Here is an 18732-nt window from a genome sequence, read left to right as displayed (position 1 = left end):
AGGGTTAGGCTATGCTATTGTGCACCTACCTGATGCATCAGAAGGTGCGAGGCCCTTGCTAAATTCTGTGCACAGACTTTGAGATCTATGCTTTAGACTGTATCTAAACCTGCTCCAACATGGACTGACATTCTGGCCTACTTTCAGCCGATGCGACTTGTCTGTCGCTGAACAGTCGCTTTTTATGTATTCAGCACCTATGTATAATGTTGTAAAAATGCTCTAGAAGCTAAAGTCGCAGAAATGTCGCACATATTTGGCCTGCAACTTTCTGTGCGACAAATTCAGACAGGAAAAATCAGTATAAATCCTTAGAAAATTATCCCCCAGTGTCTCCATCTGCTGGCGGTATTGAATAAGCATTGCTGCACTGATGGGGTATGCATTAGACGAAAAAAAAGAAGAAAAAGAAGAATAATACGCCCAGAAAAGAGGCGAAAAGGAGAAAAACGTAAAAAAACGTGAAAAAAAAGTAAGAGGAAGAGAAGGGAAAAAAAGGTGGAAATGGGTTTAAAAGTGATTTCGGCGGAGAAATATATATATATATATATATATATATATATATATATATATATACGCGCACACACACACATATATATAAACGTATTCTCCGTTGAGATATTGCAGCCGCTGCTGTGTCCAGGCCCAGGAGCCTTAGCACTGTGCTATGATGTCACTCAATACCACTGACATCACTAGGTGTAAACAACATCTCTCCTTTGCTGTGTATGTGACTATGGAGCTGTTTGGTGATGTCGTCTATTACGGCCTTCATAGAAGCAACAGGAGATTGTTGCATCCATCTAGAACCCTCAGAACTACAGTGCTATGATGTCACTCACTTCCACAGGCCTTGCAGAGTGTAAACAACAACAACCCAGCTTTGTTGTGTATGTAACCATAGGGATTTGTGATGTCACCTAGAACCTTCACAGCAGCGACAGCTTTATGAGGAGCATCAGCACTGCTCTGCCTGAGCAGAACCATCACCGCCATAGGTTGTCAAATAACCCGGATTTAACCCACACAGGTAAGTCCAATGGGGTGCAGGCATGTCCTCTATGCTTACAGCTTCCCGTGGGTGTTGGTTTGATACCGTTTGGGGACAGCCAAGGAGGCATCTGCAGGCAACAAAGGTAGGTGTGTGCTTGTGTGTGTGTTTCCTATGCAGATCCTAAGCCCAGTGTCACATGCAAGTAGGAGGAGTAAGAAGGGTTCCTGGCAAATCCGGGTTATGGATTGCATTTAAAAAGGCCCCGTGGGAGTGCAATGGGCCCCTGTCTTGCTGCTTAGCAATAATGGTATGGGTTTAGGTTCTGCTGTGTGTACTGGTGGTTGACTGCCCCCCAGCCCAGAGTGTGCATGGAAAATTGTCTGGCAGCCTCCCTGACAGCAAGCAGTGATAGTGCCCATGAAGGGGACCTTGTTGGGCCCGCCCCTTTCACGGTTATCGCTTCTCGGCCTTTTGGCTAAGATCAAGTGTAGTATCTGTTCTTATCAGTTTAATATCTGATACGTCCCCTATCTGGGGACCATATATTAAATGGATTTTTGAGAACGGGGGCTGATTTCGAAGCTTGCTTCCGTCGCCCTATGCATTGACCCGATATGGCAGTATCTTCGGGTACAGTGCACCACCCCCTTACAGGGTTAAAAAGAAAGATTCCTACTTTCATTGCTACCTGCTTGCTGGCTAGCCAGCTAGCCAGCCCTGTGGGCCTTGCTGCTGCTGCTTCTGCAGCCAAAAAACAAAAGGTGGTGCTGCTGCTGCTTCTGCTGCTTCTGCTTCTGCTTGTGTCTGGCCGCTGTTGGAGCGTCCAGGCACAGGACTTCTGCTGCTGCTGACTAAATGGCCTCCTTAATTGGATCATTTGAGTAGCCAGCACACCTGTGCAGGTAGGGCATGACATGATAGGCAGCTGCCTTGATAGCGGGTGGGTGCTGAATGTTCCTAATTGACAAAATAAGATTAATGCTTATGAAGAAATATAAAATCTCATCCCTTCCCCAATATCGCGCCACACCCCTACCCCTTAATTCCCTGGTTGAACTTGATGGACATATGTCTTTTTTCGACCGTACTAACTATGTAACTATGTAACATAACATGGGGGGGGGGTCTCCTGGCTGTTCACACAGGTGTGTCATTGCTGTACATTGACCATGCATTGCTTCTGTGGTATTGCAAAGGCAAAGACAAATGCTTCCAGCCATCCATTGCACTAATGGATTGGTCATCAGCTGGCTGTCTATGTCCCGCATCAATATAGACCAAAGTACAGAGGGTTAGGCTATGCTATTGTGCACCTACCTGATGCATCAGAAGGTGCGAGGCCCTTGCTAAATTCTGTGCACAGACTTTGAGATCTATGCTTTAGACTGTATCTAAACCTGCTCCAACATGGACTGACATTCTGGCCTACTTTCAGCCGATGCGACTTGTCTGTCGCTGAACAGTCGCTTTTTATGTATTCAGCACCTATGTATAATGTTGTAAAAATGCTCTAGAAGCTAAAGTCGCAGAAATGTCGCACATATTTGGCCTGCAACTTTCTGTGCGACAAATTCAGACAGGAAAAATCAGTATAAATCCTTAGAAAATTATCCCCCAGTGTCTCCATCTGCTGGCGGTATTGAATAAGCATTGCTGCACTGATGGGGTATGCATTAGACGAAAAAAAAGAAGAAAAAGAAGAATAATACGCCCAGAAAAGAGGCGAAAAGGAGAAAAACGTAAAAAAACGTGAAAAAAAAGTAAGAGGAAGAGAAGGGAAAAAAAGGTGGAAATGGGTTTAAAAGTGATTTCGGCGGAGAAATATATATATATATATATATATATATATATATATATATATATATATACGCGCACACACACACATATATATAAACGTATTCTCCGTTGAGATATTGCAGCCGCTGCTGTGTCCAGGCCCAGGAGCCTTAGCACTGTGCTATGATGTCACTCAATACCACTGACATCACTAGGTGTAAACAACATCTCTCCTTTGCTGTGTATGTGACTATGGAGCTGTTTGGTGATGTCGTCTATTACGGCCTTCATAGAAGCAACAGGAGATTGTTGCATCCATCTAGAACCCTCAGAACTACAGTGCTATGATGTCACTCACTTCCACAGGCCTTGCAGAGTGTAAACAACAACAACCCAGCTTTGTTGTGTATGTAACCATAGGGATTTGTGATGTCACCTAGAACCTTCACAGCAGCGACAGCTTTATGAGGAGCATCAGCACTGCTCTGCCTGAGCAGAACCATCACCGCCATAGGTTGTCAAATAACCCGGATTTAACCCACACAGGTAAGTCCAATGGGGTGCAGGCATGTCCTCTATGCTTACAGCTTCCCGTGGGTGTTGGTTTGATACCGTTTGGGGACAGCCAAGGAGGCATCTGCAGGCAACAAAGGTAGGTGTGTGCTTGTGTGTGTGTTTCCTATGCAGATCCTAAGCCCAGTGTCACATGCAAGTAGGAGGAGTAAGAAGGGTTCCTGGCAAATCCGGGTTATGGATTGCATTTAAAAAGGCCCCGTGGGAGTGCAATGGGCCCCTGTCTTGCTGCTTAGCAATAATGGTATGGGTTTAGGTTCTGCTGTGTGTACTGGTGGTTGACTGCCCCCCAGCCCAGAGTGTGCATGGAAAATTGTCTGGCAGCCTCCCTGACAGCAAGCAGTGATAGTGCCCATGAAGGGGACCTTGTTGGGCCCGCCCCTTTCACGGTTATCGCTTCTCGGCCTTTTGGCTAAGATCAAGTGTAGTATCTGTTCTTATCAGTTTAATATCTGATACGTCCCCTATCTGGGGACCATATATTAAATGGATTTTTGAGAACGGGGGCTGATTTCGAAGCTTGCTTCCGTCGCCCTATGCATTGACCCGATATGGCAGTATCTTCGGGTACAGTGCACCACCCCCTTACAGGGTTAAAAAGAAAGATTCCTACTTTCATTGCTACCTGCTTGCTGGCTAGCCAGCTAGCCAGCCCTGTGGGCCTTGCTGCTGCTGCTTCTGCAGCCAAAAAACAAAAGGTGGTGCTGCTGCTGCTTCTGCTGCTTCTGCTTCTGCTTGTGTCTGGCCGCTGTTGGAGCGTCCAGGCACAGGACTTCTGCTGCTGCTGACTAAATGGCCTCCTTAATTGGATCATTTGAGTAGCCAGCACACCTGTGCAGGTAGGGCATGACATGATAGGCAGCTGCCTTGATAGCGGGTGGGTGCTGAATGTTCCTAATTGACAAAATAAGATTAATGCTTATGAAGAAATATAAAATCTCATCCCTTCCCCAATATCGCGCCACACCCCTACCCCTTAATTCCCTGGTTGAACTTGATGGACATATGTCTTTTTTCGACCGTACTAACTATGTAACTATGTAACATAACATGGGGGGGGGGGTCTCCTGGCTGTTCACACAGGTGTGTCATTGCTGTACATTGACCATGCATTGCTTCTGTGGTATTGCAAAGGCAAAGACAAATGCTTCCAGCCATCCATTGCACTAATGGATTGGTCATCAGCTGGCTGTCTATGTCCCGCATCAATATAGACCAAAGTACAGAGGGTTAGGCTATGCTATTGTGCACCTACCTGATGCATCAGAAGGTGCGAGGCCCTTGCTAAATTCTGTGCACAGACTTTGAGATCTATGCTTTAGACTGTATCTAAACCTGCTCCAACATGGACTGACATTCTGGCCTACTTTCAGCCGATGCGACTTGTCTGTCGCTGAACAGTCGCTTTTTATGTATTCAGCACCTATGTATAATGTTGTAAAAATGCTCTAGAAGCTAAAGTCGCAGAAATGTCGCACATATTTGGCCTGCAACTTTCTGTGCGACAAATTCAGACAGGAAAAATCAGTATAAATCCTTAGAAAATTATCCCCCAGTGTCTCCATCTGCTGGCGGTATTGAATAAGCATTGCTGCACTGATGGGGTATGCATTAGACGAAAAAAAAGAAGAAAAAGAAGAATAATACGCCCAGAAAAGAGGCGAAAAGGAGAAAAACGTAAAAAAACGTGAAAAAAAAGTAAGAGGAAGAGAAGGGAAAAAAAGGTGGAAATGGGTTTAAAAGTGATTTCGGCGGAGAAATATATATATATATATATATATATATATATATATATATATATACGCGCACACACACACATATATATAAACGTATTCTCCGTTGAGATATTGCAGCCGCTGCTGTGTCCAGGCCCAGGAGCCTTAGCACTGTGCTATGATGTCACTCAATACCACTGACATCACTAGGTGTAAACAACATCTCTCCTTTGCTGTGTATGTGACTATGGAGCTGTTTGGTGATGTCGTCTATTACGGCCTTCATAGAAGCAACAGGAGATTGTTGCATCCATCTAGAACCCTCAGAACTACAGTGCTATGATGTCACTCACTTCCACAGGCCTTGCAGAGTGTAAACAACAACAACCCAGCTTTGTTGTGTATGTAACCATAGGGATTTGTGATGTCACCTAGAACCTTCACAGCAGCGACAGCTTTATGAGGAGCATCAGCACTGCTCTGCCTGAGCAGAACCATCACCGCCATAGGTTGTCAAATAACCCGGATTTAACCCACACAGGTAAGTCCAATGGGGTGCAGGCATGTCCTCTATGCTTACAGCTTCCCGTGGGTGTTGGTTTGATACCGTTTGGGGACAGCCAAGGAGGCATCTGCAGGCAACAAAGGTAGGTGTGTGCTTGTGTGTGTGTTTCCTATGCAGATCCTAAGCCCAGTGTCACATGCAAGTAGGAGGAGTAAGAAGGGTTCCTGGCAAATCCGGGTTATGGATTGCATTTAAAAAGGCCCCGTGGGAGTGCAATGGGCCCCTGTCTTGCTGCTTAGCAATAATGGTATGGGTTTAGGTTCTGCTGTGTGTACTGGTGGTTGACTGCCCCCCAGCCCAGAGTGTGCATGGAAAATTGTCTGGCAGCCTCCCTGACAGCAAGCAGTGATAGTGCCCATGAAGGGGACCTTGTTGGGCCCGCCCCTTTCACGGTTATCGCTTCTCGGCCTTTTGGCTAAGATCAAGTGTAGTATCTGTTCTTATCAGTTTAATATCTGATACGTCCCCTATCTGGGGACCATATATTAAATGGATTTTTGAGAACGGGGGCTGATTTCGAAGCTTGCTTCCGTCGCCCTATGCATTGACCCGATATGGCAGTATCTTCGGGTACAGTGCACCACCCCCTTACAGGGTTAAAAAGAAAGATTCCTACTTTCATTGCTACCTGCTTGCTGGCTAGCCAGCTAGCCAGCCCTGTGGGCCTTGCTGCTGCTGCTTCTGCAGCCAAAAAACAAAAGGTGGTGCTGCTGCTGCTTCTGCTGCTTCTGCTTCTGCTTGTGTCTGGCCGCTGTTGGAGCGTCCAGGCACAGGACTTCTGCTGCTGCTGACTAAATGGCCTCCTTAATTGGATCATTTGAGTAGCCAGCACACCTGTGCAGGTAGGGCATGACATGATAGGCAGCTGCCTTGATAGCGGGTGGGTGCTGAATGTTCCTAATTGACAAAATAAGATTAATGCTTATGAAGAAATATAAAATCTCATCCCTTCCCCAATATCGCGCCACACCCCTACCCCTTAATTCCCTGGTTGAACTTGATGGACATATGTCTTTTTTCGACCGTACTAACTATGTAACTATGTAACATAACATGGGGGGGGGGTCTCCTGGCTGTTCACACAGGTGTGTCATTGCTGTACATTGACCATGCATTGCTTCTGTGGTATTGCAAAGGCAAAGACAAATGCTTCCAGCCATCCATTGCACTAATGGATTGGTCATCAGCTGGCTGTCTATGTCCCGCATCAATATAGACCAAAGTACAGAGGGTTAGGCTATGCTATTGTGCACCTACCTGATGCATCAGAAGGTGCGAGGCCCTTGCTAAATTCTGTGCACAGACTTTGAGATCTATGCTTTAGACTGTATCTAAACCTGCTCCAACATGGACTGACATTCTGGCCTACTTTCAGCCGATGCGACTTGTCTGTCGCTGAACAGTCGCTTTTTATGTATTCAGCACCTATGTATAATGTTGTAAAAATGCTCTAGAAGCTAAAGTCGCAGAAATGTCGCACATATTTGGCCTGCAACTTTCTGTGCGACAAATTCAGACAGGAAAAATCAGTATAAATCCTTAGAAAATTATCCCCCAGTGTCTCCATCTGCTGGCGGTATTGAATAAGCATTGCTGCACTGATGGGGTATGCATTAGACGAAAAAAAAGAAGAAAAAGAAGAATAATACGCCCAGAAAAGAGGCGAAAAGGAGAAAAACGTAAAAAAACGTGAAAAAAAAGTAAGAGGAAGAGAAGGGAAAAAAAGGTGGAAATGGGTTTAAAAGTGATTTCGGCGGAGAAATATATATATATATATATATATATATATATATATATATATATACGCGCACACACACACATATATATAAACGTATTCTCCGTTGAGATATTGCAGCCGCTGCTGTGTCCAGGCCCAGGAGCCTTAGCACTGTGCTATGATGTCACTCAATACCACTGACATCACTAGGTGTAAACAACATCTCTCCTTTGCTGTGTATGTGACTATGGAGCTGTTTGGTGATGTCGTCTATTACGGCCTTCATAGAAGCAACAGGAGATTGTTGCATCCATCTAGAACCCTCAGAACTACAGTGCTATGATGTCACTCACTTCCACAGGCCTTGCAGAGTGTAAACAACAACAACCCAGCTTTGTTGTGTATGTAACCATAGGGATTTGTGATGTCACCTAGAACCTTCACAGCAGCGACAGCTTTATGAGGAGCATCAGCACTGCTCTGCCTGAGCAGAACCATCACCGCCATAGGTTGTCAAATAACCCGGATTTAACCCACACAGGTAAGTCCAATGGGGTGCAGGCATGTCCTCTATGCTTACAGCTTCCCGTGGGTGTTGGTTTGATACCGTTTGGGGACAGCCAAGGAGGCATCTGCAGGCAACAAAGGTAGGTGTGTGCTTGTGTGTGTGTTTCCTATGCAGATCCTAAGCCCAGTGTCACATGCAAGTAGGAGGAGTAAGAAGGGTTCCTGGCAAATCCGGGTTATGGATTGCATTTAAAAAGGCCCCGTGGGAGTGCAATGGGCCCCTGTCTTGCTGCTTAGCAATAATGGTATGGGTTTAGGTTCTGCTGTGTGTACTGGTGGTTGACTGCCCCCCAGCCCAGAGTGTGCATGGAAAATTGTCTGGCAGCCTCCCTGACAGCAAGCAGTGATAGTGCCCATGAAGGGGACCTTGTTGGGCCCGCCCCTTTCACGGTTATCGCTTCTCGGCCTTTTGGCTAAGATCAAGTGTAGTATCTGTTCTTATCAGTTTAATATCTGATACGTCCCCTATCTGGGGACCATATATTAAATGGATTTTTGAGAACGGGGGCTGATTTCGAAGCTTGCTTCCGTCGCCCTATGCATTGACCCGATATGGCAGTATCTTCGGGTACAGTGCACCACCCCCTTACAGGGTTAAAAAGAAAGATTCCTACTTTCATTGCTACCTGCTTGCTGGCTAGCCAGCTAGCCAGCCCTGTGGGCCTTGCTGCTGCTGCTTCTGCAGCCAAAAAACAAAAGGTGGTGCTGCTGCTGCTTCTGCTGCTTCTGCTTCTGCTTGTGTCTGGCCGCTGTTGGAGCGTCCAGGCACAGGACTTCTGCTGCTGCTGACTAAATGGCCTCCTTAATTGGATCATTTGAGTAGCCAGCACACCTGTGCAGGTAGGGCATGACATGATAGGCAGCTGCCTTGATAGCGGGTGGGTGCTGAATGTTCCTAATTGACAAAATAAGATTAATGCTTATGAAGAAATATAAAATCTCATCCCTTCCCCAATATCGCGCCACACCCCTACCCCTTAATTCCCTGGTTGAACTTGATGGACATATGTCTTTTTTCGACCGTACTAACTATGTAACTATGTAACATAACATGGGGGGGGGGTCTCCTGGCTGTTCACACAGGTGTGTCATTGCTGTACATTGACCATGCATTGCTTCTGTGGTATTGCAAAGGCAAAGACAAATGCTTCCAGCCATCCATTGCACTAATGGATTGGTCATCAGCTGGCTGTCTATGTCCCGCATCAATATAGACCAAAGTACAGAGGGTTAGGCTATGCTATTGTGCACCTACCTGATGCATCAGAAGGTGCGAGGCCCTTGCTAAATTCTGTGCACAGACTTTGAGATCTATGCTTTAGACTGTATCTAAACCTGCTCCAACATGGACTGACATTCTGGCCTACTTTCAGCCGATGCGACTTGTCTGTCGCTGAACAGTCGCTTTTTATGTATTCAGCACCTATGTATAATGTTGTAAAAATGCTCTAGAAGCTAAAGTCGCAGAAATGTCGCACATATTTGGCCTGCAACTTTCTGTGCGACAAATTCAGACAGGAAAAATCAGTATAAATCCTTAGAAAATTATCCCCCAGTGTCTCCATCTGCTGGCGGTATTGAATAAGCATTGCTGCACTGATGGGGTATGCATTAGACGAAAAAAAAGAAGAAAAAGAAGAATAATACGCCCAGAAAAGAGGCGAAAAGGAGAAAAACGTAAAAAAACGTGAAAAAAAAGTAAGAGGAAGAGAAGGGAAAAAAAGGTGGAAATGGGTTTAAAAGTGATTTCGGCGGAGAAATATATATATATATATATATATATATATATATATATATACGCGCACACACACACATATATATAAACGTATTCTCCGTTGAGATATTGCAGCCGCTGCTGTGTCCAGGCCCAGGAGCCTTAGCACTGTGCTATGATGTCACTCAATACCACTGACATCACTAGGTGTAAACAACATCTCTCCTTTGCTGTGTATGTGACTATGGAGCTGTTTGGTGATGTCGTCTATTACGGCCTTCATAGAAGCAACAGGAGATTGTTGCATCCATCTAGAACCCTCAGAACTACAGTGCTATGATGTCACTCACTTCCACAGGCCTTGCAGAGTGTAAACAACAACAACCCAGCTTTGTTGTGTATGTAACCATAGGGATTTGTGATGTCACCTAGAACCTTCACAGCAGCGACAGCTTTATGAGGAGCATCAGCACTGCTCTGCCTGAGCAGAACCATCACCGCCATAGGTTGTCAAATAACCCGGATTTAACCCACACAGGTAAGTCCAATGGGGTGCAGGCATGTCCTCTATGCTTACAGCTTCCCGTGGGTGTTGGTTTGATACCGTTTGGGGACAGCCAAGGAGGCATCTGCAGGCAACAAAGGTAGGTGTGTGCTTGTGTGTGTGTTTCCTATGCAGATCCTAAGCCCAGTGTCACATGCAAGTAGGAGGAGTAAGAAGGGTTCCTGGCAAATCCGGGTTATGGATTGCATTTAAAAAGGCCCCGTGGGAGTGCAATGGGCCCCTGTCTTGCTGCTTAGCAATAATGGTATGGGTTTAGGTTCTGCTGTGTGTACTGGTGGTTGACTGCCCCCCAGCCCAGAGTGTGCATGGAAAATTGTCTGGCAGCCTCCCTGACAGCAAGCAGTGATAGTGCCCATGAAGGGGACCTTGTTGGGCCCGCCCCTTTCACGGTTATCGCTTCTCGGCCTTTTGGCTAAGATCAAGTGTAGTATCTGTTCTTATCAGTTTAATATCTGATACGTCCCCTATCTGGGGACCATATATTAAATGGATTTTTGAGAACGGGGGCTGATTTCGAAGCTTGCTTCCGTCGCCCTATGCATTGACCCGATATGGCAGTATCTTCGGGTACAGTGCACCACCCCCTTACAGGGTTAAAAAGAAAGATTCCTACTTTCATTGCTACCTGCTTGCTGGCTAGCCAGCTAGCCAGCCCTGTGGGCCTTGCTGCTGCTGCTTCTGCAGCCAAAAAACAAAAGGTGGTGCTGCTGCTGCTTCTGCTGCTTCTGCTTCTGCTTGTGTCTGGCCGCTGTTGGAGCGTCCAGGCACAGGACTTCTGCTGCTGCTGACTAAATGGCCTCCTTAATTGGATCATTTGAGTAGCCAGCACACCTGTGCAGGTAGGGCATGACATGATAGGCAGCTGCCTTGATAGCGGGTGGGTGCTGAATGTTCCTAATTGACAAAATAAGATTAATGCTTATGAAGAAATATAAAATCTCATCCCTTCCCCAATATCGCGCCACACCCCTACCCCTTAATTCCCTGGTTGAACTTGATGGACATATGTCTTTTTTCGACCGTACTAACTATGTAACTATGTAACATAACATGGGGGGGGGGTCTCCTGGCTGTTCACACAGGTGTGTCATTGCTGTACATTGACCATGCATTGCTTCTGTGGTATTGCAAAGGCAAAGACAAATGCTTCCAGCCATCCATTGCACTAATGGATTGGTCATCAGCTGGCTGTCTATGTCCCGCATCAATATAGACCAAAGTACAGAGGGTTAGGCTATGCTATTGTGCACCTACCTGATGCATCAGAAGGTGCGAGGCCCTTGCTAAATTCTGTGCACAGACTTTGAGATCTATGCTTTAGACTGTATCTAAACCTGCTCCAACATGGACTGACATTCTGGCCTACTTTCAGCCGATGCGACTTGTCTGTCGCTGAACAGTCGCTTTTTATGTATTCAGCACCTATGTATAATGTTGTAAAAATGCTCTAGAAGCTAAAGTCGCAGAAATGTCGCACATATTTGGCCTGCAACTTTCTGTGCGACAAATTCAGACAGGAAAAATCAGTATAAATCCTTAGAAAATTATCCCCCAGTGTCTCCATCTGCTGGCGGTATTGAATAAGCATTGCTGCACTGATGGGGTATGCATTAGACGAAAAAAAAGAAGAAAAAGAAGAATAATACGCCCAGAAAAGAGGCGAAAAGGAGAAAAACGTAAAAAAACGTGAAAAAAAAGTAAGAGGAAGAGAAGGGAAAAAAAGGTGGAAATGGGTTTAAAAGTGATTTCGGCGGAGAAATATATATATATATATATATATATATATATATATATATATATATACACGCGCACACACACACATATATATAAACGTATTCTCCGTTGAGATATTGCAGCCGCTGCTGTGTCCAGGCCCAGGAGCCTTAGCACTGTGCTATGATGTCACTCAATACCACTGACATCACTAGGTGTAAACAACATCTCTCCTTTGCTGTGTATGTGACTATGGAGCTGTTTGGTGATGTCGTCTATTACGGCCTTCATAGAAGCAACAGGAGATTGTTGCATCCATCTAGAACCCTCAGAACTACAGTGCTATGATGTCACTCACTTCCACAGGCCTTGCAGAGTGTAAACAACAACAACCCAGCTTTGTTGTGTATGTAACCATAGGGATTTGTGATGTCACCTAGAACCTTCACAGCAGCGACAGCTTTATGAGGAGCATCAGCACTGCTCTGCCTGAGCAGAACCATCACCGCCATAGGTTGTCAAATAACCCGGATTTAACCCACACAGGTAAGTCCAATGGGGTGCAGGCATGTCCTCTATGCTTACAGCTTCCCGTGGGTGTTGGTTTGATACCGTTTGGGGACAGCCAAGGAGGCATCTGCAGGCAACAAAGGTAGGTGTGTGCTTGTGTGTGTGTTTCCTATGCAGATCCTAAGCCCAGTGTCACATGCAAGTAGGAGGAGTAAGAAGGGTTCCTGGCAAATCCGGGTTATGGATTGCATTTAAAAAGGCCCCGTGGGAGTGCAATGGGCCCCTGTCTTGCTGCTTAGCAATAATGGTATGGGTTTAGGTTCTGCTGTGTGTACTGGTGGTTGACTGCCCCCCAGCCCAGAGTGTGCATGGAAAATTGTCTGGCAGCCTCCCTGACAGCAAGCAGTGATAGTGCCCATGAAGGGGACCTTGTTGGGCCCGCCCCTTTCACGGTTATCGCTTCTCGGCCTTTTGGCTAAGATCAAGTGTAGTATCTGTTCTTATCAGTTTAATATCTGATACGTCCCCTATCTGGGGACCATATATTAAATGGATTTTTGAGAACGGGGGCTGATTTCGAAGCTTGCTTCCGTCGCCCTATGCATTGACCCGATATGGCAGTATCTTCGGGTACAGTGCACCACCCCCTTACAGGGTTAAAAAGAAAGATTCCTACTTTCATTGCTACCTGCTTGCTGGCTAGCCAGCTAGCCAGCCCTGTGGGCCTTGCTGCTGCTGCTTCTGCAGCCAAAAAACAAAAGGTGGTGCTGCTGCTGCTTCTGCTGCTTCTGCTTCTGCTTGTGTCTGGCCGCTGTTGGAGCGTCCAGGCACAGGACTTCTGCTGCTGCTGACTAAATGGCCTCCTTAATTGGATCATTTGAGTAGCCAGCACACCTGTGCAGGTAGGGCATGACATGATAGGCAGCTGCCTTGATAGCGGGTGGGTGCTGAATGTTCCTAATTGACAAAATAAGATTAATGCTTATGAAGAAATATAAAATCTCATCCCTTCCCCAATATCGCGCCACACCCCTACCCCTTAATTCCCTGGTTGAACTTGATGGACATATGTCTTTTTTCGACCGTACTAACTATGTAACTATGTAACATAACATGGGGGGGGGGTCTCCTGGCTGTTCACACAGGTGTGTCATTGCTGTACATTGACCATGCATTGCTTCTGTGGTATTGCAAAGGCAAAGACAAATGCTTCCAGCCATCCATTGCACTAATGGATTGGTCATCAGCTGGCTGTCTATGTCCCGCATCAATATAGACCAAAGTACAGAGGGTTAGGCTATGCTATTGTGCACCTACCTGATGCATCAGAAGGTGCGAGGCCCTTGCTAAATTCTGTGCACAGACTTTGAGATCTATGCTTTAGACTGTATCTAAACCTGCTCCAACATGGACTGACATTCTGGCCTACTTTCAGCCGATGCGACTTGTCTGTCGCTGAACAGTCGCTTTTTATGTATTCAGCACCTATGTATAATGTTGTAAAAATGCTCTAGAAGCTAAAGTCGCAGAAATGTCGCACATATTTGGCCTGCAACTTTCTGTGCGACAAATTCAGACAGGAAAAATCAGTATAAATCCTTAGAAAATTATCCCCCAGTGTCTCCATCTGCTGGCGGTATTGAATAAGCATTGCTGCACTGATGGGGTATGCATTAGACGAAAAAAAAGAAGAAAAAGAAGAATAATACGCCCAGAAAAGAGGCGAAAAGGAGAAAAACGTAAAAAAACTTGAAAAAAAAGGAAGAGGAAGAGAAGGGAAAAAAAGGTGGAAATGGGTTTAAAAGTGATTTCGGCGGAGAAATATATATATATATATATATATATATATATATATATATATATATATATACACGCGCACACACACACATATATATAAACGTATTCTCCGTTGAGATATTGCAGCCGCTGCTGTGTCCAGGCCCAGGAGCCTTAGCACTGTGCTATGATGTCACTCAATACCACTGACATCACTAGGTGTAAACAACATCTCTCCTTTGCTGTGTATGTGACTATGGAGCTGTTTGGTGATGTCGTCTATTACGGCCTTCATAGAAGCAACAGGAGATTGTTGCATCCATCTAGAACCCTCAGAACTACAGTGCTATGATGTCACTCACTTCCACAGGCCTTGCAGAGTGTAAACAACAACAACCCAGCTTTGTTGTGTATGTAACCATAGGGATTTGTGATGTCACCTAGAACCTTCACAGCAGCGACAGCTTTATGAGGAGCATCAGCACTGCTCTGCCTGAGCAGAACCATCACCGCCATAGGTTGTCAAATAACCCGGATTTAACCCACACAGGTAAGTCCAATGGGGTGCAGGCATGTCCTCTATGCTTACAGCTTCCCGTGGGTGTTGGTTTGATACCGTTTGGGGACAGCCAAGGAGGCATCTGCAGGCAACAAAGGTAGGTGTGTGCTTGTGTGTGTGTTTCCTATGCAGATCCTAAGCCCAGTGTCACATGCAAGTAGGAGGAGTAAGAAGGGTTCCTGGCAAATCCGGGTTATGGATTGCATTTAAAAAGGCCCCGTGGGAGTGCAATGGGCCCCTGTCTTGCTGCTTAGCAATAATGGTATGGGTTTAGGTTCTGCTGTGTGTACTGGTGGTTGACTGCCCCCCAGCCCAGAGTGTGCATGGAAAATTGTCTGGCAGCCTCCCTGACAGCAAGCAGTGATAGTGCCCATGAAGGGGACCTTGTTGGGCCCGCCCCTTTCACGGTTATCGCTTCTCGGCCTTTTGGCTAAGATCAAGTGTAGTATCTGTTCTTATCAGTTTAATATCTGATACGTCCCCTATCTGGGGACCATATATTAAATGGATTTTTGAGAACGGGGGCTGATTTCGAAGCTTGCTTCCGTCGCCCTATGCATTGACCCGATATGGCAGTATCTTCGGGTACAGTGCACCACCCCCTTACAGGGTTAAAAAGAAAGATTCCTACTTTCATTGCTACCTGCTTGCTGGCTAGCCAGCTAGCCAGCCCTGTGGGCCTTGCTGCTGCTGCTTCTGCAGCCAAAAAACAAAAGGTGGTGCTGCTGCTGCTTCTGCTGCTTCTGCTTCTGCTTGTGTCTGGCCGCTGTTGGAGCGTCCAGGCACAGGACTTCTGCTGCTGCTGACTAAATGGCCTCCTTAATTGGATCATTTGAGTAGCCAGCACACCTGTGCAGGTAGGGCATGACATGATAGGCAGCTGCCTTGATAGCGGGTGGGTGCTGAATGTTCCTAATTGACAAAATAAGATTAATGCTTATGAAGAAATATAAAATCTCATCCCTTCCCCAATATCGCGCCACACCCCTACCCCTTAATTCCCTGGTTGAACTTGATGGACATATGTCTTTTTTCGACCGTACTAACTATGTAACTATGTAACATAACATGGGGGGGGGTCTCCTGGCTGTTCACACAGGTGTGTCATTGCTGTACATTGACCATGCATTGCTTCTGTGGTATTGCAAAGGCAAAGACAAATGCTTCCAGCCATCCATTGCACTAATGGATTGGTCATCAGCTGGCTGTCTATGTCCCGCATCAATATAGACCAAAGTACAGAGGGTTAGGCTATGCTATTGTGCACCTACCTGATGCATCAGAAGGTGCGAGGCCCTTGCTAAATTCTGTGCACAGACTTTGAGATCTATGCTTTAGACTGTATCTAAACCTGCTCCAACATGGACTGACATTCTGGCCTACTTTCAGCCGATGCGACTTGTCTGTCGCTGAACAGTCGCTTTTTATGTATTCAGCACCTATGTATAATGTTGTAAAAATGCTCTAGAAGCTAAAGTCGCAGAAATGTCGCACATATTTGGCCTGCAACTTTCTGTGCGACAAATTCAGACAGGAAAAATCAGTATAAATCCTTAGAAAATTATCCCCCAGTGTCTCCATCTGCTGGCGGTATTGAATAAGCATTGCTGCACTGATGGGGTATGCATTAGACGAAAAAAAAGAAGAAAAAGAAGAATAATACGCCCAGAAAAGAGGCGAAAAGGAGAAAAACGTAAAAAAACGTGAAAAAAAAGTAAGAGGAAGAGAAGGGAAAAAAAGGTGGAAATGGGTTTAAAAGTGATTTCGGCGGAGAAATATATATATATATATATATATATATATATATATATATATATATATACACGCGCACACACACACATATATATAAACGTATTCTCCGTTGAGATATTGCAGCCGCTGCTGTGTCCAGGCCCAGGAGCCTTAGCACTGTGCTATGATGTCACTCAATACCACTGACATCACTAGGTGTAAACAACATCTCTCCTTTGCTGTGTATGTGACTATGGAGCTGTTTGGTGATGTCGTCTATTACGGCCTTCATAGAAGCAACAGGAGATTGTTGCATCCATCTAGAACCCTCAGAACTACAGTGCTATGATGTCACTCACTTCCACAGGCCTTGCAGAGTGTAAACAACAACAACCCAGCTTTGTTGTGTATGTAACCATAGGGATTTGTGATGTCACCTAGAACCTTCACAGCAGCGACAGCTTTATGAGGAGCATCAGCACTGCTCTGCCTGAGCAGAACCATCACCGCCATAGGTTGTCAAATAACCCGGATTTAACCCACACAGGTAAGTCCAATGGGGTGCAGGCATGTCCTCTATGCTTACAGCTTCCCGTGGGTGTTGGTTTGATACCGTTTGGGGACAGCCAAGGAGGCATCTGCAGGCAACAAAGGTAGGTGTGTGCTTGTGTGTGTGTTTCCTATGCAGATCCTAAGCCCAGTGTCACATGCAAGTAGGAGGAGTAAGAAGGGTTCCTGGCAAATCCGGGTTATGGATTGCATTTAAAAAGGCCCCGTGGGAGTGCAATGGGCCCCTGTCTTGCTGCTTAGCAATAATGGTATGGGTTTAGGTTCTGCTGTGTGTACTGGTGGTTGACTGCCCCCCAGCCCAGAGTGTGCATGGAAAATTGTCTGGCAGCCTCCCTGACAGCAAGCAGTGATAGTGCCCATGAAGGGGACCTTGTTGGGCCCGCCCCTTTCACGGTTATCGCTTCTCGGCCTTTTGGCTAAGATCAAGTGTAGTATCTGTTCTTATCAGTTTAATATCTGATACGTCCCCTATCTGGGGACCATATATTAAATGGATTTTTGAGAACGGGGGCTGATTTCGAAGCTTGCTTCCGTCGCCCTATGCATTGACCCGATATGGCAGTATCTTCGGGTACAGTGCACCACCCCCTTACAGGGTTAAAAAGAAAGATTCCTACTTTCATTGCTACCTGCTTGCTGGCTAGCCAGCTAGCCAGCCCTGTGGGCCTTGCTGCTGCTGCTTCTGCAGCCAAAAAACAAAAGGTGGTGCTGCTGCTGCTTCTGCTGCTTCTGCTTCTGCTTGTGTCTGGCCGCTGTTGGAGCGTCCAGGCACAGGACTTCTGCTGCTGCTGACTAAATGGCCTCCTTAATTGGATCATTTGAGTAGCCAGCACACCTGTGCAGGTAGGGCATGACATGATAGGCAGCTGCCTTGATAGCGGGTGGGTGCTGAATGTTCCTAATTGACAAAATAAGATTAATGCTTATGAAGAAATATAAAATCTCATCCCTTCCCCAATATCGCGCCACACCCCTACCCCTTAATTCCCTGGTTGAACTTGATGGACATATGTCTTTTTTCGACCGTACTAACTATGTAACTATGTAACATAACATGGGGGGGGGGTCTCCTGGCTGTTCACACAGGTGTGTCATTGCTGTACATTGACCATGCATTGCTTCTGTGGTATTGCAAAGGCAAAGACAAATGCTTCCAGCCATCCATTGCACTAATGGATTGGTCATCAGCTGGCTGTCTATGTCCCGCATCAATATAGACCAAAGTACAGAGGGTTAGGCTATGCTATTGTGCACCTACCTGATGCATCAGAAGGTGCGAGGCCCTTTCTAAATTCTGTGCACAGACTTTGAGATCTATGCTTTAGACTGTATCTAAACCTGCTCCAACATGGACTGACATTCTGGCCTACTTTCAGCCGATGCGACTTGTCTGTCGCTGAACAGTCGCTTTTTATGTATTCAGCACCTATGTATAATGTTGTAAAAATGCTCTAGAAGCTAAAGTCGCAGAAATGTCGCACATATTTGGCCTGCAACTTTCTGTGCGACAAATTCAGACAGGAAAAATCAGTATAAATCCTTAGAAAATTATCCCCCAGTGTCTCCATCTGCTGGCGGTATTGAATAAGCATTGCTGCACTGATGGGGTATGCATTAGACAAAAAAAAAGAAGAAAAAGAAGAATAATACGCCCAGAAAAGAGGCGAAAAGGAGAAAAACGTAAAAA

General features: G+C 45.9%; 8 non-coding genes across 8 annotated transcripts; all 8 read left to right on the top strand.

The window, feature by feature from the left end:
• Positions 1–1449: 1449 nt before the first annotated feature.
• On the top strand, positions 1450–1640 carry LOC130339054 (U2 spliceosomal RNA). The gene has a single exon (XR_008879495.1). It is a non-coding gene; the product is annotated as a U2 spliceosomal RNA (small nuclear RNA).
• A 2095-nt stretch (positions 1641–3735) lies between these two features.
• On the top strand, positions 3736–3926 carry LOC130339053 (U2 spliceosomal RNA). The gene has a single exon (XR_008879494.1). It is a non-coding gene; the product is annotated as a U2 spliceosomal RNA (small nuclear RNA).
• Positions 3927–6018: 2092 nt separating this feature from the next.
• Positions 6019–6209, top strand: LOC130339052 (U2 spliceosomal RNA). The gene has a single exon (XR_008879493.1). It is a non-coding gene; the product is annotated as a U2 spliceosomal RNA (small nuclear RNA).
• Positions 6210–8300: 2091 nt separating this feature from the next.
• LOC130339051 (U2 spliceosomal RNA) lies at positions 8301–8491 on the top strand. The gene has a single exon (XR_008879492.1). It is a non-coding gene; the product is annotated as a U2 spliceosomal RNA (small nuclear RNA).
• A 2087-nt stretch (positions 8492–10578) lies between these two features.
• Positions 10579–10769, top strand: LOC130339050 (U2 spliceosomal RNA). The gene has a single exon (XR_008879491.1). It is a non-coding gene; the product is annotated as a U2 spliceosomal RNA (small nuclear RNA).
• Positions 10770–12864: 2095 nt separating this feature from the next.
• LOC130339049 (U2 spliceosomal RNA) lies at positions 12865–13055 on the top strand. The gene has a single exon (XR_008879490.1). It is a non-coding gene; the product is annotated as a U2 spliceosomal RNA (small nuclear RNA).
• Positions 13056–15154: 2099 nt separating this feature from the next.
• Positions 15155–15345, top strand: LOC130339048 (U2 spliceosomal RNA). Its single transcript, XR_008879489.1, has one exon. It is a non-coding gene; the product is annotated as a U2 spliceosomal RNA (small nuclear RNA).
• A 2096-nt stretch (positions 15346–17441) lies between these two features.
• On the top strand, positions 17442–17632 carry LOC130339047 (U2 spliceosomal RNA). Its single transcript, XR_008879488.1, has one exon. It is a non-coding gene; the product is annotated as a U2 spliceosomal RNA (small nuclear RNA).
• The last annotated feature ends 1100 nt before the right edge of the window (positions 17633–18732 follow it).

Source organism: Hyla sarda, unplaced genomic scaffold (genome assembly GCF_029499605.1).
Source record: "Hyla sarda isolate aHylSar1 unplaced genomic scaffold, aHylSar1.hap1 scaffold_535, whole genome shotgun sequence".
NCBI classification, from domain to species: domain Eukaryota; kingdom Metazoa; phylum Chordata; class Amphibia; order Anura; family Hylidae; genus Hyla; species Hyla sarda.
Note: the sequence above shows the minus strand (reverse complement) of the source record. Positions and strands in the feature narration are given on the sequence as shown.